Source organism: Vanessa atalanta, chromosome 15, assembly GCF_905147765.1.
Source record: "Vanessa atalanta chromosome 15, ilVanAtal1.2, whole genome shotgun sequence".
NCBI lineage: Eukaryota > Metazoa > Arthropoda > Insecta > Lepidoptera > Nymphalidae > Vanessa > Vanessa atalanta.
In genome coordinates, this window is record NC_061885.1 from 10,822,251 (window position 1) to 10,843,675 (window position 21,425).

A 21,425-nucleotide genomic window follows, 5' to 3' on the forward strand; every position below is an offset into this window, starting at 1 on the left:
CATCGTAATAACTATCACCTGCTCGACGTTTCCTTGTTACAAATCATTCTTCGTAAAAGCCTTATTATGAATGTCCAATGGCGAATGTCCTTGTATCCATTAGACAAGGATCGAGACTCGAACAAAATAAATATACATTAGTATATATTTTTTTCGGTTTATCTGAACGGACATTTGACATTTGAGATTTATTAGTCCTCCAATTGAAATACCGTTGCTGTAATTCGGCGGTGCAATCGCTTCTAAATGTAGCTTTAATTAAAAATAAAGGACTATGTTAAGAGCAGATATAAACGCGAGTCTGCTAATTACGTATATTCAAATCGAAGAATTAATTAAAACCGAAATTAAATCAACTTTATATTCAATACTGTTTTAGGTACATTGGGTATTTAAGAGACTTTAATATTTAAGATATGGAACTGCATTTAACCAAAACCACTTTCCATCCCTGCTGTGCATTTTTTACTTAAGCTTTTTGTGTCGATGGACAGGTGATGTGCGACCGTAAATTTGACCTTCCTATATCCCGACTTGCTTTCGTAATGAGCTCTTAAACATTCGTTAATACAGTTCTCAATGTCTTTTTAATGTCCACCTATTATTTAATGTCATTTTTTTGAGAGAAGGCTGCTTCCCTTTTTAAATTCTGTTCTTGTAATGAGTTCTATAGAGATAACCGTAATTTAGTGGTAGAGCGTTGGCAGGTGTTTCTGGGGATGTTCAAGGGGATGTTCAAATTAATTGACAGTGATTTTAGAACACGTATTATAAAATATTTACCTTTTAAAAATGGAATAGAATCAGAAAATGTAAGCGACGACCGCGACTTTACTCAAATAATTTAGTATATTTTCATACAATCAAGACAAAAGATTACCTAAACTTTTTGTAACGTGATTCAACAACAAGTTTCGTTAATAACAAACCACTTTTAACAATAATATATATCTATTTAGGAAACAATTCTTCAAAAACATTCAATTTCGGAGTGCAATTATACTAATTTTGACGATAACGTATATTTAAAGAGTCTTGTAACCTAAATATTATGACTTACACTTGTACACGTGCCCTTATAATTGAATTCAAGAACCCTAAATCAATTATGAACCTTATAACGATGAGATATGATTTCGAATTCAAAGAAAGAAATCAACAAGTTCTAAAACAGCAAACGATGTAAGGTGATGATAACAATACATTTCGAAATATTCGTTGACCCATAATATAAGGGAATAGAGTTGACAATTGCTTAAAATTGTTAAAAAAAAATAGGGAGCGCTTAGAAAAAGCAGCAATTTGATATAATTCGACGCTCGTTATATTACATTTCAAATAACACCTTTTAATTATGAGTCAATCATTATAATTTCTCATTAAAAGGGACATTGGTTTTCAATTACGTCGCACCGTCCGTTAACTGTTACCAACGAAGAAATATCAAAAAATATATTGACACGAATAATAAAATAAATATAATAATAGAGGTTTTAATAAAGGGAAATCTGAAGTAATTAAACAGCAAAATTATCTCATAAATATGGGTTTTATTTTATTTAATGTAAAAATAATATCTTAAAAAATATTTATATAATACATTGATAATCTTCAATAGATATATTATATACTTTCTCATATCTATAAATAATCGTGTTATACGCAATTCGGATTTTTTCTATTATTTTCAGTACAAATAACGTTCACTAGAAAAAAATCAATAGACATAAAATCGTAAAAAATATGATTAATATTTAAGTTCACTGTAAAGTTCGAGTGAGCGGTCTTTGTCAATGGGCGCTGTAATTAAATGTGCGATATGTTGATCTGTTCTCTATGTAAATGTAAGCCTAATAAATATGTGCACTCTGTGTAATTTGCAGATCGTTTTTGACGCGCCTTCTCCAGGCGCATCGTCTTTGACGGTGAAAAGATAATTTAAAAGTTTTACGCATACGTTACATTACTGTCGAAATATGAAATTTATAATTATCACGTTTATGAGTTTCTTATGCTTTATATTTAAATAAATCCAAATATTATCCATAAAAAATTTTTTTTCTAAAGAGTGTTAAAATATATAATTTCATAAATCATTTGCTTACGAATAATATAATCGCCTACGAGGCGCAATTCAGAAGCTACCATAGCATGGCTGGCTACTTACGGATCATAAGATTACGAATAACGGATAGTAGGATATATAAAGATGACAAATAAATTAAAAGTTAACATCAATTAGAAATACCAAGTATCCGTAAGCAAAACGAATCGTTTCTAGAACATAGTAATCGAACATAAATGAATTGCATTGCATTGCATACACTATATATTAAAAAAGGTGATGCATTACACAAACATATTACATATATGAAATTGATATAATCTTTAAAAATATATTGAAAGAGATCTTTATCTTGTGTTGACTAAAACCATTAACCATTATAATCAATTAGTTAAACCTCGTTTAGCTTTTATGAAGACACCTTTAATTCAATGCATATTTAAATTTCGAATAATATAAAACCATTAATTATTTAACATCTCCCCGAGTGATGTTATTCAAAATTAAATCTTAAGCAGTCGATATAAGAGATAAAATTATTTATTTCTATAAAATTATTTCTCTGTCATTCGTGAGATTTGTGTTTTAATTGAACGTATATTTAACTAGACGTTTGCGTGTTTTAAATCGATAACATCTCAGTAGCCGACTGAATTTTTCAACAAAAATGTTGAGTTTTGGAGTAATTTGACTATGGGTAATTCTACTAAAATTAACGGCTTTGATAAGTTCCCAATTCTATTTCTATCTGATTCGACTACCAAAACAACAAACCAACCGAAGTTTAATAGTAACTGAAGGCAATTTTTACTTGCAGCTGGATCATTGTGTTAGTAGAATAGGAACACAGCTGATTGTGATAAGTGTCAGTGGCCTGCCTTTTTACTTTAATACTAAAGTCAAAATTATAAGTGCTAAACCAATATTTAAGGTCACTTGACACTACGTATACGTTTCTCAATCGGTGTACCTACCTTGTTGCGAGGGGTCAAGACACTTGTTTATTATTAACACTACTTCGCACCCCTTTAAAATTTATGATTAAATTAATTAACAAATATAAATGTATCTACAAACGGTTTTAATAACGAGCAATGTCCTTTAAAAACATTATTATAAAAAAAATAGATGGATTAAAAAAATATATAAATTAATTTTAAAAAAAAAACAAAGGTTATTTAGTATTTAATAAAAAATTCAAGAGGACTCTGCGAATCAAAATTTTATTCAAAATTAAATAAACTTACATGTAACCTACAATTGTAGATTTATTTATCGAATCTCAAAAACCTACCCCTGAAGCGAAGAGATATATCTCAGAACGGTGTATCAATATCTAAAATGACAATTGTTTTGTAACGGCCAAACATGACATATATTTTTCGTTGTTTAATATAAGGCCAAGTTCAAGGTTGTCTAAACTCTATGGTTGTGTTGTACGTGTTTCCGGACCCACTGAGCTACTCAGCTTTTACGTATGAGTACGCGTCTTGAATTCTGTATTTAAAACAATAAAACCCGAATAAATCATTAAATACACTTACTTAAATACAAGTTGAATGTCTTAATGTCATATACACAATTCCATTAGGCCATAAGTCTAGTCTTCTAAATACTATTTTAAGATACGATGAAAGTGTGTTCATATTTTTTCCGCGTCTTGCGGTATTCACCGTTGTAATTTAATTTAAAAATTGACGAACTGGTCGTCTTATATACAGGTCTATGCCTACAATAGACTCTATCTCCCCCACACATTTTACTGTGAATGTTTCCTCTGTTTAGTTTTAAATAAAAAAAAGTAATTGAAATTTGCAACAAAACTCTATCAAACTAATAAATTGAAATATCAACAAAATAATTTTACGTTTTTCGTAATATCAGAATTATATAATAACAAATTCAATCGATAACAAAAAAGAAAACGCGCGTAAACATATTTCAAAATAATGTAAAATATTATAAGTTTACGTTACGTTAGTAAACAAACACGTTTATCCAAGATACATAATACAGATCGAAATACGCCAAACGTACATACGCAGCTGAGACGCGCTCATATGCGCGTCTGTGCTTTTAATAGCTTCAACGAATTCGTAAGCTAATATTGTTACTTTACGATCATTACAAATAGTATTTTAATGATTGCTAATTTTAAACATTTACATCATTTAATTCCATTTCTTGCAAGCATCGTCGTGTTGAAATAAACGCGTTCCTGATCGTTTACACTTGATTTTTTTTACCCAGAAGTTCCTAATTGGTTTGAAACCCACAATCATCCCAATTCGGATCCGAGTGTTCTTAATATTATGAAAACATTAATTTATAAAACGGTACTTGAACATAAATATCAATTAACTTTACATAAAAGGGTGGTTGCGAGTTATGGGGGCTGGAACTTGTAACATCTCAAACCCGCGTATAAATATTAAAACTGTTTGTAGAGCGATCATAAAGTTACTATAAAATATAATATTGCTATCCCGTTACGATTCACTACAGTACTATATAATCGGTACTTTGAGTAAATTGTTGTTACAATATTTGATCTAAAATACTGATAAATTTTCCCAAAGTCATCGTCTCATTGTGGTGAATATTTACTACAGTGTAATGTCTACGGGCGCTGGCGACATCGTTCCGTCAGGTGACACATTTGCCAGACTGCCCACCTATTTTAAATATGAAAAGAATAGAAACAAGACATATTTATTACACAGAAATACGTCCGGAGATCGAGAGAGACATACGCCTCCGACGTTCTTTTGTTTTAACAAATGACTGATTACTTAACGCCCACAATAAATTGTATAAAGATACGAAAAATCGAATTCTTTTTTCATTTATTTTTTTATTTTAAGGGTTCAGTAACAGTAAATACAAAAAATCTTATCTATATTCATTTAAAACTAGTATGTAACGCAAAGTTTCGCGTTTGTGCAAAAATTTTTTTTAGGAATTTCGAAACCTATAGCCATAACCGATTTTTTATGTACAGCTATCGTTCCGTAATCGCTGGTTAAGGCATAAATATATACGATGATTATAAATGAAAACACTATCTAAGAAAACGCAATAAATGAATACTACTATAAGCCAAACGAAGTATGGAGTAAAGACTTTCTCTCACTCTCTTACTCTACTACTTTACTTTCTCTTTTTCTCTTTGATGAAGTGCAAAAACAACTGAAGTGACTAAAATTACAACAGCATAACTTCCCCGATTGAAAATAAATATAAAATATAAACAATTGATTTAAAGTTAACATTACGGTAAACTATTTGTTATATAAATAATTTGACTTCCTAACTTTATAATACTGCCCGCAAGATTTTTAATAACTTTTTTTTATAAAATGGATTTGCGAACGGGCTAATGAGCTACCTGATGGTAAGTGGTCACCACTGCCTATAGACATTGTCGCTATAATATATATTAACCATTCATACTTCATCAATGCGCCATCAATCTTAGTAACTAAGATACTATTCCTAACTTACTTAATTTCTATATTTCTAAAGTGACGAAGATACTTGTACCTATATTTGTACCTCTGCCTACTAAAGCAGACGAAACTAAATCCAAAAAGAGTTTAAACGTTTTTACATCGCTAAAATAATCACACAATATAAATGTACTGAGAGTCCCAATACGTAAAATCAAACGGCCAACGTATTCCCAAATCCTATTTCATTTAAACACTCAATAAACGAGCCCCTGCTAAGTTTTAGTCGGGTCACGTGATCGCCGCGGGAACAAACCCCTGATCGCAATCGATCATTGCAAACAATGGGTTATTTTAAAATTTGCACCCCGACTATATAACGTTTGATCGTATCGATGCCGGCGGTGCGGCGGGAATGCACTCAATAATGAAATGACATATGTATTTCGAAACTAGTTTGTTCGACGGTTGCAGCCGTCGAATTATACGTCATACTTAATCCGATGCTATAAAATAACATAAAATGAAGCGCTTAAATTGCTTCAATTAAAATATATCATTTTTTAATTATTTTCGTACCAACTGGCAAATTGGTCACCCGATGAAACGGGGCGATCTAATATTCCATATCCAAGGCAATCCTTACATCGCCCACAAACTGTAAGAACTAAGATGCTATATCCCTTGTGATTGAAACAACGCTGGCTCGATCACCCTTACAACGAGACACATAATGCAGACATTACACGATATAAGTATACAAATAACTAATTCTAACATTCCATTCCAGCTATTAAATACATAAAGGTTATTTGAACATAGCGTTGTCGATATGTTAGGCGAGTAATTAGATTATGTTGATTAACTTATAAAAGTCCTTTTAAAAATATAATTTTAGCAATCATTCGGTTTTCTATACTAAATGTATGCACAAATGTTTGCCCTCTGCTATTATTAATAATATCAAAATTTTATTTAACAGAATAGAACTAATATTATTTATTATTATTGACTTATTTATTTAAGGGCCTTTTAGTAATGTAAGTACATATACATGAGTAACCACAAGCCTGGAGATGTCCCACTGCTAATGATAAATTATATATATATATATATCATTAGCAGTGGCATATGTATATATATATATATATATATATATATATATATATATATAGGTACCTGTGTGTTTCAATTTAGAAATAGTTATTTTCTAAACAAATGTAATTTTTAGGAGCTTCGTAACATAATTAAAAATAGTTTTATATATAGATAACATATCACGACGATGACAATTAGTTTACTTAGAGATAAACTTAAAATTGATTTTTTTTTTTTTTAGGTAAATAATCGGTCGGTCGCATCAAAGTTCGGCAATTTTCGGAAACGATCGGCACATAGCAACATTCGCAAAAATCGCATTTGTTAATGTACTCACTTGTTATCAATGGTTATCGGCTACTGAACCCGGTGGACCTGAAACAAGCATGGAATATTACTCGTCTTGGACTAGAAACATTTTTGATACGTGACATACATAAGATCATATCTGTACATAGAGTGAAACGTCACAAAGGAATGGTGTTAATAACTTAAATATTAACAAGTCTTTGTGTAATTTTATTGATTAGGTATAAGCTGTTAGTCACGGGTTCGAATTCTGGGCCGTAATATACTGTCAAGGCAGTATTAACGTTCCGTACCTCGGAAGGCACATGAACTTCGTAACTATAAGTACATAGTACATAGCAAGTAAACTACTAAGTTTGGTAGCGGATTGGAGTTGTAAGGAGTGGTTAATTATTGCAATGGTAATGCCAATGGTATCAATCATATCTCGGTTACCTTTTTATTTAGAGTCGGGACAGAAACAGACTCGAAAAAGAATAAATATATATTTTTTTTAAATATTTTATAAACTTATAATTTAGTACCTTAGAGTTAAATATTCATATTCAGTAAATGACTATTGTTAACTGATACGTTTGATGAACGAACTACTCAGTTTAGTGTCTGTTTAAATTAAATTAAATACTGCACAAAGATTGTAAGAGCCTAATCGGATAAATAAATAATATATTTTTAATTTGAATAATGTCACAATTTAAATATAAGCTTTTATATATATCCAAATATTTTAATTATAAAAGCGAGTGCACATTTGAATTATAACGATAAACGAAGGTAACCTTAATAATTTAATTAAGAGATAAAATATCGAGCGAAATTAAAACGAGAAATACATTAGATAAATTAAAAAAAAAAACGTTGCAATTAAATGCAAAAAGTATGATTATGAACTTGAAATATTTTATTCTGGTTCAGATTACATTTCCTTTAGTCTTTAAATTAAGAATAACCGAAGAAATCAACGAGACGCGTAACGTAATCAACGTCATCGAGAAATGTGACTATTTCATATTCATATTAATTCAAAGGCACTCATTATCGTACTTAATAGTTACTCAGATATTTTATTTAATAAGTTTTCAACTTATATTTTATATAAGGAAATCGTTAGCATTATTATAAATACATTGTTATCAAATAACGTTTTATTCTTTAAGCAGCCGCTTCGTTAATTAAACAAAAAAAACCGTAATGCTCAGATATAACATAGCAATACAACATTAAATCTTCACTTAATTTTAAATTCAAATAAATACTTGGCCACTTACGATATCGAAATATAACGTGTAGCCATTAGCCAAACAAAAAAGTTTATCTTTTATCAGAACAGAGTGCATCGACCCGAGCGCGCAGACTCGAGATTGCGTGCCGGTAATTAGATTCAGAATATTCCTTATAAACCCGGGGACACGAACGCAAAGGACGAAAAGTTTAAAAAAATCGATTGAGCCGTATTCGAAATTTGAAATAAGTGATATAATTTTAGTAATGGCGGAGGGCGGTGCGGCCTATAAACAACAATTTTGCAGTGCAGCGTACGGCGCCGCCCACTACTGCATTGCGGGCCTTGCAGAGATTTTCAAGTCTGCGGTACGGAATGGCGCACCTATTAAGGACTTTTCGTGACATAAATCGTTGGACAGCTACTTCCTGCTCCTTTTTGCACGGAACATCGCTGAATACGAAATCATAGGTAATGTACCTGGGTCGGGGTCGGTTTGCACAAATGTATCCGAAACGGAATGAATTGAATATTTCTTTTTAGATGAAGCAAAACGGGAAATTATTCTCGACTTCTCTTTACATGAAAATTTAGAGTGGGTACTTTGAAAACTTTACTTCTATTCATTCTTATTTGTTCACAGTACGAAAACATATTTTTTTTACAACGATTCAAAATCATTAAACTTTAGATCTTGATATATACGTTCATAGGTATAAACTCTCCGATCGCTGCCATCTATTGAACGAGTGATAGTTATTAGTTATTAGTGAGAGTGCACGATGCGAAGACTTATTAGGGTACACAAGGCTTACTAGTTAGGTCTCAAAATATAATCAGACGCGGACGCCGACCGGGCCATATATGTTTTAAAAACTTTCCAATCACTCTTACGAAACTAGAACTGAAACGAAAGGCAAACAAGTGGTATTTAATTTAAACGCCCCGATCTGCGCTAAGGTCATAATCAGAGTAATCGGTATGGATTTTAATAGACATTTCGTCGAAAACGGGCGCGGTCTATTTCTAGGCACAGAATTGTAATTTAATTTAGAGGACGAAACACAAGGTGAGTGTAACGAACCCGTGTTCTGAGGAAACTAGAGAAAAAAAACGAATTGGCAAGCCCTCACGTCTGGAATTGGCATGAAAAAATTAGACGGGGGATTAGAACGTTTTTACGAAACTAATTTTGTGTTTCGTTTACCCTATCGAGGCAATCAGACATTCGGATTCGAAGAAATCGCTGTTTTTTAGTTAAATCATTTATTTTCATTCACAAAATTCAACACGGCTACACATCAGCTAAAATATGAATATCTGAAGTATTTAACGTGGAACCCCTTAAATATTTATATGTATAGATATGTTCTTCCTGACTGTACTGGCCGTCTTCGCGGACTTCTGTACTCCACAACCATTTACCATTAGTTGAAGTAAAGTCATTTGCCTGCTCATAATTAAAAAAAAAGACTGTCAAAGCTGAAAATGCTTTGAAAAAACTGGTAGCCAACATTTGACCACTAAGTACACGCACACTTAGATAACAAAGTAAACTCGTTTGTTTCATTTCTTTTGTAGTGCGACGATTTAACTAGGTATATAAGTAAATAGTCTAAGGTGGAAAATATAGTACATTCGAACGCGATCAATCACCATCAATTCCTTCAAGACAGTGTCACTATTCAATGTAATGTAGGCGCCTGCCATGAATTATACTTTAACGATCGCATTAGCGATACTAAAAAAAAATCGAAAACAAACATAAATAAAAATCGTGACTTTAGTATTCAGAAGCCGAAATCGTCTTTGAACACAAGATTCGTATGCAGAGCTGAGTCAGTCGCCGCCGAAATATTCACAATGACGCACAGTGCAAGCAGCTCAAAGCAAACAGGCGTGTCTGCAGACATACAATCATATGTACTATGTTCTTCCGCGTTAAATTTAGATTATACACGCCTGTTTCGAACATATTATTAGTACTAGTATAATATTTACTAGATTACTGAAAATTTATTGCGTTAGGGGTTCGAAGCCTACAATAGTTCTTCATGAACTGTAATGTAAACAAAATAAATATTCAAATCGTAGCGATAGTTCCATCATGAACTTCATGTATGTTGTCTAATATTTATAACGACATATATGTATGTACATAAATATGTAAGATGAACAAGAACATCTCGTCCTCGACTGTGAAGGTTACATGTGTCGATTGACATGTATATATATTTGCAACAGTGTGGTGGAATTAACCTTTCTCTTGAGACCGTTCCCAAGTAAGACAAGCCTAGGCTATATATATATATATATATTGTATGAGATGTATAATCCGTTCTAACGGCCACTGTTAAAAAGCTTCTTAGCAAAATACTATGGCAGCAATCGCGTGTGATTGTCTATCTCCGAAACTCATGATCAGATAAATATGTAAATGAATTGCCCAAACCATCATGTCCCACTGTGCCTATAATTACACTGACACACAACCATCAACCCACGTCAGCCATACACAGTATGGCTATTTTTTATTACGGGTGTGTGGTCAGTCGTAGTCAAAATATTTAACATAAGCTTTAAACTTGCTTATTGACAGTCAATTATCTCCCAAACTTTCAATTTCCCTAAGAAATACCTGCGATGAAAAAAAAGTATCCGATTATTTTTTTGCTATTCTGGCTTGCAAAGTGCATTCACCATCACAATATAGCGAAAACGATAAGGGGTTACTAGCACAGGTTTGATACCCGGACATAGCAAACATTAGTGTGGCACGACAAAGGGTATTTTAATACGAACAACTGAGCCTAAGGCGTTTGATTAAATTAATTATTTTATTCATTCAATTGTATACTCTATATTAAATAATATATGTTACATAAATATATATAAATGAAACAAATATTACGACAATTCTCGGTATCTATAATATATACACCCGCTAAGGTCAATATTATTCGGCAAATTGACATATACTTGAATAAAACAACACAAAAGCTATTTAAATACTATAAAGGTAGATACACATAAGACCCAAACAGCCAGTCACATGACTATCTGGATACTTAAAGTGTGAAATTGTGGTTTGTATGGAAAAATTGACAATATACAATACGGAAAGTGAAAACGTGCTTCGACATATCTCTGATAAAAAAGTGTTAAATTTATAACCAAGTAAGAGCCGATGGACCAACAGTTGCGAGTGAGTCTTAACCTAAAATTGTGAGTTCAAACGCAGGCCAATCTTTGAACGTTCATGTACTTTGTGTATGTAATTTATTTACGAATTAAAACAGCGAGTTAAAATAAATCTTATTCATTGTCTACAAAAGCATCCTTTTCTCCTTTTGTGGAGAATGAATAACAAACATCCATTCATTCAAACTATCGCTTTTATAATCTATTAATAAGACTAATACATAAACAGCCTGTAAATTTCCCACTGCAGGGCTAAGGCCTCCTCTCCCTATGAGGAGAATGTATGGAGGATATTCCACCACACTGCTCCAATGCGGTTTTTGTGGAATACATATGTGGCAGAATTTCGTTGAAATTAGACACATGCAGGTTTCCTCACGATGTTTTCCTTCACCGCCGAGCACTAGAGACTAATAATATTTAAAAATCTATTTAGAATACACTAGACTGCTGTTAGAAGTCCTTAAGCCTTAGCCCCATAATGAGACATTTACAGGCGGTCACCATCTAATGGTACATTTGAACGTTCTATTAGATAAATTATATAATTTTCGATCATTTCCATATGCTTGATTAAACACGAATTATAAACGGCAATATTCCATTGTATATTTAAAGAAAAATGGTATTCGATTTGACCGAATAAACAAAATATTGGTGAAGAGAAATAGTAGTGCGTATCTACCTTAAACAAGATTAAGGCCAATGTCGTCGAAACATGAATTAGATAAATTATTCAGAGATGAAACAAAAAGCCATTACGTCATCAGACACTTTCCTTTCGAGCCGACTCCAAGAAAGGAAGAGTTAATATCGACGCGTATGTTTTCAAAAATATATATTTTTTAATTTCAAGTCACACGCGTGACAGATTTTCAACACTACCCAGATGCCTTCACCGAACACGTGAATTATACACACACATGAAACTCGGTGGTGCCTTGGTGCCCAATATTTTTGTTTCCCAAGTTTCACGTGTTATAACTGGACCAAGTGACCTCTAACGTTGCCTTAAGTTTAATCGTTAATTCTACTAGGTATTTAAAAGGGACATACTCCCAGTAACGAACTAAAAATTAAACTTTAATAAAGAACTTTATCAGCGCTTTATTTATTATTCAGTTCATTGATTGACTGATATAGGTTTAATTTCTGCCTGTATGATAGACCCGTAATTGCGTCGGCGCCTTTGTGCAAGCCCTTTTATTGGTAATCTAATATTATGAATACATATTGCGAATAGGGGTAAATGCATCAAAGTTGACAGTAAAAAAAGAAGGTACTTAAATAATATAATTTAGATTTATTAAACCTACTGTAACATAATCAAATATTGCAAATGGACCACCTGAAGGTACATGAGGCCACGAACCTTGGGAGCTAAGATGTTCTTGTAAACAAGTAAAAAAAATAATAAAAATAAAAATCAAAATATACTTTATTCAAGTTGGCTTTTACAAGCACTTTTGAATCGTCATTTAACAAACTATTTTAAGTAAAGTTACCACCGGTTCGGAATGTAGATTGTATCGACAAGAACCGGCAAGAAACTCAGTAGTTACTTTTTTCAACTCGTCTGCTGCCTGGAAGTCAACAAGCATTACCTCCACGATTTTTTATCATCTATCAATCTTGTATCGAATAATATCCCTAGTTATATTTTACAAATAATTTTTATTTATGAAACGGCAAAGTTAAAAATGTCTGCGGAATTTTATTATATAGTATATTGAATAAAATTTAAAATATGCAGTCACTTTTAGTCAGTACACTTTTTAGGAGCAGAGAGAATAATCTAATTCAAATGAGATTGTAAATAGTATCCAAAACAGCCGGAGAAAAATCATACAAAGCGCGTACAGCTTATGCCAATTCCAAACTGCGGACTGTTACCAAAAGAATTTCTCAACAGAAAACCTAATAATTTTAGCGGCCCAATCGAGTTCCGTACAAACTAGTCACTAGACCGCAGCAACACAATCAAATAAAACAAGTCCTAAATTAAAAAGCGATAAACAGAATCAGCCAACAAATTCGCAGACACATACATGTTAATTTTAAAGCCACTTAGTTCCACCTACACCGCGAAAGGCACTCATCCTTATAAGTATTTAATTTTAAAAGGTAACATTTTTTATCGGCGAGATTAGATTGCGATACCATAAAGCGTACAGTTTATGTCACACCCGCGTCCCGCGACACGAAAACACAAAGAAACGATGTACACGTACACTGGCTGTATTACGTTGTTTACCTCAAAGACGAATGTAAGTCACATTGTCTATGACCTTTGAACTCCGGCTGAGCGTTGCGTATTAACAAACATAGCGCCTTATTAACGAACGTTACCTCGAATTAGTTCAACATTGATCTCAACTAAATTATAACTTAAACGAGATTATGTAAAATGCCGAAGTATTTGTCAACGGTTTATTTGATTTATTTATAATATTTTTGAACATAATATTTATATATCAAAGTCATGTTTATATTAGTATTGGAATTTAAAAAATATAAATATAATAAGGCTATATAATTAGTAAGGTTAAATTAACTATGTTTAAAATCTCTAGACTCAACTATTTCTGATACTTGAAAAATTTATTTTTTTTAATAATTAATAGGTTGTTAAGGTTAATGGGAAGATTATATATCATCATACGAACCTTAATAATGAACAATTACCATAAACGTCAACTTATCTGGTGAACTGTAGACAAGTACTGAAAGGTATGAATTTTTTTTAATTCACTGTCAATATTATCGACCCAGAAAACATATTTTTCAAAAATCGAATAATGCCATTCCTTTGAGAAATTTCATATATTCCTTGCGTTCCACTCGTTCAGTACAGTATATCGTTTATTTTTTTGTTTCTCACAAATCAGTCGAACAACGACTACGGTGAGAAAGTGACTACCAACACCCGTTTCCGTCCACTAGGGGGACATTTACGAACCCATCGTTAATGTTGAACTATTCAAAATTTTCTGATAAATTTATTTAAAGCAAAATTAAGTTACCTATAAATCCAATTTAAGTTAACAGTATTCATAACTTAAATAAGTTGATATTTCATTAGAACCTTCAACGAGCAAAATAATTCATCATTAATTTGTGATAAAGAAATAATCCTATATTTTTAAAAATGGAATCCAAAGTCAAGTTATAATATTAAACATGTCAAGGTGATATAAAGTTATTCGAAGAAGGTTTATACTTAATGTATGTATTTAAAACTGACTATTGTATTTAATTAAATCTTAATCAAATTGATAACGAAAATCATTTTGAAGGTTTCATTTAAAAATATATATATATTATATTAAATATGTTATTTTCTTTTTTTTTCTTTCATGTAATTCTATATAAATACTATACATATTTTAATGAAATCGGTTTTAAAAAGGTTAATTGTGTAAGATATATCAATATCGATGCAAAGATAAAAGAGATAATAAAAAGGAAGCCACTCAGCACTGAGATATAAATCCTTTTATGTCAGAAACGTTTCTAACTTACATTAAACAGAAACTTGACCACGAAATACACTTGAAAAAAAAAATTACTCGACCTATACCTATTGTTATAAGGTAAGCGAATCTGTGAGTCTGCGATTGAAACATCGGTATACCCTACCTTTTCATACTTAAAGTTTAAGTCAATGTTTGCAATATACTTATATTCATTGTTCCTTTAACTTAAGTTAAAGTACATATTTAGTGATTCAGTTCAACAAAGGCACGGACGCTATGTGGAGATTCAATACATAATATCTTTAAAAACAAAATCATATTCTTAATTACTTTTACTATTATTATTTTTCCATTTAATTTTATAATAAGAAACAATTATGTAACCTAACATCTGGGAACGAACTTACAGCTATTAAAAATTTGAACAAAACCTGTGTGTAAAATAAATAAAAAAAAATCTGAGCCAACGAATTCCAAACTCAACCCCAAAAGAACACGATAAGTAAAGAAACTATCGCGTAGTCAAAATCTAGTCTACGAAAAAAGTTACTTGTTTTTTAAACAATACAATGTGAAAAAGCAACTAATTTTTATATTCTAAGTTCAAGTATGTTTCGAATTGGCAATTTCATAGTTCGCATCTTGGCAATCTCCCTTACATCGTCGGTACAGAACGTAACACAGGTTCACTAGCATGCCAAATAGGTCACACGCCAATCACGTGATCCGATTTCTAATAACGAGATCGCATTCTTCGTACATCTGGAAGTTTATTTAAAAAGTAACAATTTAAAATTATTCATCTCATTCTTTCATGTAACAGAATATCGTAGTTGAAAGGAGATAGAATTTGTTTTCAAACGGAATATAATTAATGCAAAACTAGAATCGATGAGGAATGTAAGTTCTATCGAGAACATTTTTCAACCAACTTATTCACTGATAAAATTTTACATATGTAATGTCCTGCAATCAAAAATAGCTTTACGTTTTAATCAATAACATTTATTCAAATTTGAATTAAAAATGTGGTTCCGAAGAAGAACTAAAGTTACCGAGCTTGCAAGACTAGCAGACTCAGATGACAGTGTATTTGATTCCTACAGTAGAGTTCGTGGATCGGCGAACGCAGCGTAGGGCGATGTCCAGCCAAGTATACCGCGACCTAGAAAATAATGGCGAGACTCGACTACGTGCGGAGAACCGGGAGCTCTAGCGCTTCTTGCAAGAGTCCTATGTGTAGCAGGATTACGACTAGACATTGAAAATGATAGTTTAACCTTGTGTAATATATAAGATTATAAGTTAACATGGTTATTTTTATTACTCGATATTTCGAAATCATCTACGAATGTCTTGTTCACGAGACTGAGAATTATCGAGCTCCACCAATTAAAATAAAAAACCATGGTAAATATCCCGTTTCAAATACTAGTTGAGTAGTATAGTTTCCTCGTATATTATGATATTAACTGTAAACTATGTAGAGATAAAGAAATTTTATTTGATTTATTATGTTATGATTATTTCTAATGCTAATTGTTTTATCATGTCTGAAAATCTAAGCCGATTTTGTTTAAAATGTCAGGTCAATATCCTTGATAAGTAAATAAAAGAACACGTAACTAAGCATATTAGTTTACTAATATTATAATTTTTATTTTGATCAGTGTACCAAATCCTAGATTAGTAGGGCTTTGTGCAAGCCAACGCCATTGTCTATGGGCGGTGGTGACCACTTACCATCAGGTGTATCTATTTGCTCGGCCGCCTACCGATATCATAAAAAAAATTATAATTTATCGATCTAATTTGATACAACATTGTCTTACCACAACATACAAACTACATTACATTACATTAACAGCCTGTAAATTTCCCACTGTTGGGCAAAGGCCTCCTCTTCCTTTGTGGAGAAGGTTTGTAGCATATTCCACCACACTGCTCCAATGCGACTTGCCACACGCATGACATGTGGCAGAATTTCATTGAATTCAGACACATGCGGATTTCCTCACGATGTTTTTCTTCACCGCCGAGTACGAGATGAATTATAAACACAAATTAAATTAAGCACATTAAAATTCAGTGGCACTTGCCTGGGTCTGAAACCAAATCATCGGTTAAGATGCACGTGTTCTACTGTGCCATATCGGCATACGAACTAATCTTGATGATAATTTCCAAGACGTACACTACTTCTTAATTTAACATCATATAAATTCAAACACATCATGTATACATCGTATAAAATAAAATCGCCCCCGCCGTCTGTAGGTACCCTAAGACTAACGCGGTTTTCATCAATAAACAGTGATTCAAGGGGAAAAAAGCCGAGAATATCATCTCTTCTAGATAGAAAAAAAAATCTTCTTTATGTTCCTTCTTCAATCTTAATATTGTATCTAGACCCTTACAGTACCCGTGTGAAGCTGGTGTTACAAAATCCATAAACATACGATATATATTAATAAAACATATGCTTTCCAATAATGATCCAATAATCCCTCTTTCCTGCATTCAATTGACCGTAACGTATAAATTGACCATAGATAATACACTCGGTAACCAATAAGAAATATTTAAATAGCTTATTTCGATCGGTAATAACTATTTACAAGGCTTAAATTATCGCATACAATTTCTTTTAATGTATGTTAGTATATTTTATGTGATTTCAAATATTATTCATAGTTACTCTACACACATATACAAATATGATACATCTTATGGTCAATAAATATAATATTATATGCAATTATATATCGATTTTATTTCAATCATAATTTAGGACGTAAATAACAATAGATGTAATGTTGCATGTTATTAACAATTATAATTTAATAAATGTTGCGTATTGTCAATCACTAGTGCCTGATGGTATGTATTCAGTACCACTCCGACTGGTACTCGAAGAAAATTCAATCATCCCTTGCATCCCTAATACGCCACCAACGTGACTAAATGGTCCCCTTCTCTTTTTCAAATACCAATTATCGCTGTTTGGCGGTAGATTATATGATGAGTCGGTGGTACCTTCCAAGACAACCTTGTAGTTGTAAGTAAACAAGAACAATGGCTATCTTATTTAAATTCTCCCTTAACTAGTAAAAATAATTCGAAGCCAATTCTAAATATAAAAATAGATATTAGCAATACAATATATAAGTTGAACTCGTAAATAAATTTGTAATCAAGTAAAACGTATACTTTCATAATTTATATACAAATCATACAAAAAGTTCAAAGAAGTTCATTTCTTTTTTATCAAAACGGTATAAGAAAATCTCATTCAATTTATTGAAACAATTTTTCGGGGATCTGCGCGAATTTATGGCACAATAGGTTATAAGGGGGGAAAATATACCCGAAGTTACGTACCAATACGTTCAACCATTAAAAAGTTATTTCCGTAAAAGAAAACAGACTTAGAAAATAAAATAATATCGGCAAAACGCTTACAGATGATATATAGGATTATGACTGATGAAAATATACCAGAAGAATTTAAAATTAAAAAAAGATCTTATTCTATTTTTTTTAATTCTATTATTTGTGGTTATTCTAAATTAACGGTTATAGAATTTAAGTCCATTAATATCTGTGGAATGTAATAGAGCGACAACTCTTTGTCCACAAAATGTCAACGACCAAATAAGTCAGCAAATAGTTTGGTCGTAATTCTTCGTTATCGGTCATAGTCTGTAAAAAATTATCAGATAGTTTGATGGGAGGTCGCGACATCGACTACGTGTGACGTCAAAGCATTTCTTTTATCACCAACACTTTTTTATCTAAAGCTTTGTAGGACTCAAAATAATTGTATTTACATATAATCTATCTATACGTAAAATATATGTAAATTTCCTATGTATTTCTGACACGGTGACAAATCTGAAGCGAGTATAGTCAACGACGCGGGAAATCTTATTGTGCACAAGTGTGTGCAAACACAGAGGTACTCTTTATTCTCTTACTGTCAAAACTATTGTAAAATAATAAAAACACTTGATCGACGAGCGTTACCAATCGACCCGAACCAGGGTGAAAAGAGTCGTTTGAAGCAAAGACATTTTTCCAATTTAAATCCACATACAGTTATATTCACCATGATAACATACTTAACTTTCGTGCCTGCATTGTTTATTTACAATCAATACAAGTAATATTATATATCACAATAGCACAGTGGGTCTAAAAGCTTTTCCTCGGAGGAAGTGAGGCTTACCTCTCACCACACAGCCCGTAACAGATTAGGGTTGTCATCGTCGTAATATTTACATTGGAACAAAACACATTTTTGTATGCCCCTGCTAATATCCCATTTCGCAGAAGGCTCTGTTTGCACAGCTCCATTTCCTGTTTATCCTTATTTTTTGTGTATATTTAACTTATTCATTACGAGCAAATGTTTTCGCACGGTTTAATAATAGATAAGCTACGCCGTTAGACGAAAGATATAACACCATAGAGAAAATTATAACCTAAAAATAAATAATAATTTGAATTATATTTATTTTTTAATTTAACCGCTTACATTTTGTGTATTAACATGATTTTCCGATGATTACTCTTCCGTTTTTATAATTTAAATTAAGAAAGATAAGAGATAAATAAAATATCTTAAGAGATTATAATTAAAGATTACAGATGCATTGCTACATATACCTAATTACATATATTAAAATAAATATAACAATTTTAATATCACGCGATTAAATCAAATAATACTCGAATGAATCATAGAAATTTGCATCGAATAACATAAAAAAAGAAAGAACAAAACATATGAGAATTACACTAAAAACGACATTTACATGCAAGAATTCACAGAAACAATTGAGTCACATTGCCAGTCACCCCAAAACAGGTCTTAATCACAATACGAATGGAAATAACACCATACTTAATCCTACTTAAAATTCAACGACTAAGCTGTTTAAAAAAACGCGTAAATATCATCGGCCATCCCGTTGAAACCACGAATTTAAACACCGAACGTGTCCATAAACTGTTAATGGCTTTAAAAAAATATATGGGACCCCAATCTTAGGCGCGTGCGCACCATGCGGGTTGCCTTTACTAGCTATAAATGTGTATTATAATGACTTCATAATAATTGTCCAGTCATCCCGATTTAATGGTCCCGTATAATTTTGGAAACGCTTTCGGCTAACGGGGGTCGTGAATACGGACACTTATTATACATTTCGTAACTGTGTAAAACTTCGACAATAGACTTTTTGCGTTCGTTATCGAAGTTACGCCGACAAATATTAGCTGATTGCGTACAATCGTCTAGCATTGTAAAATTCTCGGAACATAAAATTATCAAGTTCGGTTCCACAGAGAGCGCTATTGAAATGCATTTTTTTTTTAACTTTTATAATTAACTACGAAGCAATTGTAGTCGATACACAAAACTAATCCTGTGTATGTATTGAAAGCACCAATGTTACCAAAATTTGAATAAATATGACCTACTAACTACGTGTATGAAATCAAACTATTATTCTAGTAGACTTTTACATGTACATTTGAATCATAATTATAAAAGATTGAATGGAATGTTACCATCGTTGTTGAATGTTAATTCCACTGAAAATTGCAACAATCTCAGGAGTTGAGCTTTCAGCTTTTTCTAAAATGTAATTACATAATCAACAACACATCCTGGAAATCAACGAATACTAACTTGACGCTTTTTTACCATATTCTCCTTTATAATATTAAAATGAATAATGTTTCTAACTCATTAATACTTTTAACAGATAAAAATTTAATTAATTAATTAACAAAGTTTAAAATAAAAATGACCTTATAACTTTTGTATCCAACAATTAACGAATCTACATCTAATTTGATTAGTTGATGAGGGTGGGCGAAAAAAAAACGAAGTAGATTTTGACCCGCATTATTACGTAATTAAAATGCCCACGTTCCAGATTGATTGTAACAGAATACAAATTTAAAATACATCTGCCTTTTGGGAGACAATTAGAGGAAATCTGAAACGAAAAAAAAAAAAAACCAACATGTGATTCTAAGTCAGCTTTGCTCATAGATAATAGAGAATATGATGAATTTGACAATCCATATATAAAAAATGGATGCTAGTATGTCTCTGAGACTAATTACGACACACTGATTATTAACACATATTTATTTTTTAATAGAGATCTTTTTGTACTACCCATTTTGTTGAAACTCGCTTCTAAATGGAGCATCACATCATCCTCTACAATGTTCACCTGATAGCTACGACAGTTGTAATACATTTGAGCACAAATAAGATCTTAGCACGAGTCGTATCAAACATATAATAATCACCATCCCTTATATCACCAGTGTACAACCTTCTTCACTTCACTTTTTTGAAAACTAAGTTTTTATTATCATTATGTCTCCACTTACTTTGGCTCACTCGCTCACCAAACCTAAACCAGAACACAACATTACTAGTATTGCTGTTTGGCAGCGTAATCTGCGATCAATAGGTAGCCTATCTAAGCGTGGTAAAAAAAATTATTTATATAATATCTTGTAAAATAATGCATATTTATCGATAACATTTTTTGGATAATCCCACCCTAAACAAAACAAAT

General features: G+C 31.9%; 1 protein-coding gene across 3 annotated transcripts in view; it reads right to left on the reverse strand.

Moving 5' to 3' along the window:
• The window catches only part of LOC125069271 (mitochondrial cardiolipin hydrolase-like), a 142,313-nt gene that overhangs the window by 73,785 nt on the left and 47,103 nt on the right, over window positions 1-21,425 (reverse strand). For 2 of the 3 annotated variants that reach the window (XM_047678705.1, XM_047678704.1), the window contains exon 5: window positions 6,950-6,987. The exons of the other annotated variant lie outside the window; for it this stretch is intronic. The gene's annotated coding sequence lies outside the window, so the exon portion shown is untranslated. The remainder of the gene's footprint in view (window positions 1-6,949; window positions 6,988-21,425) is intronic. 3 annotated transcript variants of the gene reach the window in all.